Below are 2,391 nucleotides of genomic sequence, written 5' to 3'. Positions count from 1 at the left end.
GCCCAGGGCTGGTCCTGGGCAAGAAGCAGGGTGAGGACTGTCTCCACAAGTTCCCGTCAAGCTTAGCGTCCATAGAAAGGAAGTATATTTGCGTGGTGGAGGTTGGGGAATTATAAGCCCGGCTTCCTTTCTCAAAAGCAGCGATTCTGGAAGAGGAAGCCACTCAGACCAATGTCTCTAAAGGCTCTCCTGAAGTCAAAAATGGCTGCCAAGACTCAGCTTCCCCTCTGTAAAGTTCCCCAGACAGCTGCCCTGGGTCTTTGACACAGATGAGGGCCAGCCCATGGGAAGTGTTCAGTCAATGTTAGCCCACCTGAAACACCCTGCTCTTCTGCCTGCAACCCTCTCCTATCACTGAAGATCCCTCTCTTCCAGAGAGCCCACTGTGAATGCCACAGCTTGCATCCTACCTCCCCAAGGCCAGGGGACCCCAGGCTTCAAGTAATAGGTCTTTGTGCACCCCAGATGCTGGGCTGGGCGGCAAAGGCCAGGACATGTATGTGTATTTAAACGAGGAACTTGTAGGAACAAGGGGGAGGTCAGTGTGGGCTGAGACCTCTGTGGGCCATTCCCCCACCACAGGGACCCCCTCTCTGTTCTGCTTCTGCCTCCTGCCCTGAAGACCCCTGGGGCTTCCTGGGGGCAGGGAACCTCTTGTGTATCCCTGTGAATCCAGCACTGCCCACTGCACAGCTCTCACTCAACGGACAAATCATGAATAAACAGTGACGTTTGGGGCTTCTGTTGCAGGCAGGGTCACGAAGGTAGTCAAAGGCCTGGAGGCAGGAACAAAACCTGTGTGCAGGAGTAGCAATGCGCTAGATGGCTAGATCAAGGGATATGAAGGGGACCATGTCAAAAGTGGGCTAAAGCCAGATTTAAGGACCTGGGCCCAATCATGGTCTCCGGCCAGTTATTGAAACCTGTGCCCTGCCCAATGCCCTCTGCCCTATTGAGGCCCCTGGGCTGGTCCCCTCTCTCACTTCTCCTTCCTCGAGCCACTTGCCAGCACTGGCCCAGCCTGGCTACTTGCAAGGCCTCTATATTTAGGGCCTTGGCAGTTTCTAGGTTGTAGAAGGGGAAGGATCAGGGCAAACCCTGAAATAGCCCCGGGCCCGTCCCCAGGGCCACTGGGCAGAGGAGCCAGTGGGTCACCGGTCACCATGAGACTCAGCTCCTCTCTGGCTGACCCAAGCACCCAAGGATGGGAGACAGTGAGAGGGAGCGTGACAAAAACAGGCAGGCTCTGAGAGCTGTCAGTGACAGGGACCACAGCTGGCTCTGTGCCCTTAAGAGAACTAAAACCCCATGAGTAGAAGTGGCAGGGAGGCAGGTGGGCCACTATGAGCTTTCTGTTTTCAGAGGTGTGCAAGCCCTGGCTGGAAGGGATGTCACTCAGGAGACAGGCTGGAGGTAGATGAGGAACAGTGAGGCAGGCTTACCACCACTCCTGCCTACAGCATTTAGTGAGGGCTTCCTGTGATCTCCAAACCCTTGCCATCCTGAAGCCAAATGCTTTATGTGGCATTTTTGAGGCTCTCTCCACTGAGTCCCACAGCAAGTATGCAACTTTGGTCCTGCTAGGATTCTTGGCCTGTTAGCAGCAGAGTGGGTTTGAATCTTGGCTTCTCTCCCTACCTGTGTGGCCTTGGCAGATGACTTCCGCATCCTGAGCCTATTTCCCCGCCTGCAAACTGAGCATATCTACTTTATAGGACTAATAAGAAGATTAAATGGGAAGGTCCTCAACACCTCTTATTCTCCCCTATTATGAACCAGGTGTACCTCAGGGCACCTGGAATGTCAGGACAAATGAGTCACGGTTCCTACCCTCACAGTCATGAGGCACAAGCAGCCCAATTGCACAAGAAGGAACAATTGCTACCACGGGCTCTGCTCTAACTCCAGCTGACCCAAAGTGCTAAAGGGTATAGAACAAGGGAGTGCCCTCGTAAGTGCACGAGGATGCCAGGAAAAGCCCTGGAAAGGAGATGTTTGAGAGGAGTCCTGAAGGAAGAACAGGAGTTTTCTGGAGAACTCTATAGGGGAGTAGTTGAAAGCAGAAGGCCCCAAATACACGAAGAAGTGGGGCTGGGAAGGTCAGTATCCCAAATGTATCACATCTGGATTTAAAAGATAGTTGACAGGTTAGAACTGTGTATAGTCGTCGCTATGGGAAAGACAGAGGAAAGGAGGTGAGGGGAGGTGAATGGGGCAGGCAGGGGGCAGGGGAAGGAAAGAGATTGGAAGGCAGAACCCACAGGACCTGGTGGCACCTTGCCCGCAGTCCCTCAGCTGTACAGAGGCAAGGTTGGACTGGAAACCAGGAGCCTTGGCTCCCAGGTAGGCACAGTCTACAGCTTTACCTCCCTGGGCTGATGGCAGCCTGGA

The 2,391-nt window shown here is 53.9% G+C and overlaps 1 protein-coding gene across 8 annotated transcripts in view; it reads right to left on the bottom strand.

The window, feature by feature from the left end:
* The window catches only part of RASA4B (RAS p21 protein activator 4B), a 25,083-nt gene that overhangs the window by 20,840 nt on the left and 1,852 nt on the right, over nucleotides 1–2,391 (bottom strand). The gene's annotated exons all lie outside the window — the stretch shown is intronic.

The sequence above is a fragment of the Pteropus vampyrus genome, unplaced genomic scaffold, assembly GCF_000151845.1.
Source record: "Pteropus vampyrus isolate Shadow unplaced genomic scaffold, Pvam_2.0 Scaffold193, whole genome shotgun sequence".
Lineage (NCBI taxonomy): Eukaryota > Metazoa > Chordata > Mammalia > Chiroptera > Pteropodidae > Pteropus > Pteropus vampyrus.
This window is presented reverse-complemented; position numbering and strand designations above follow the sequence as displayed.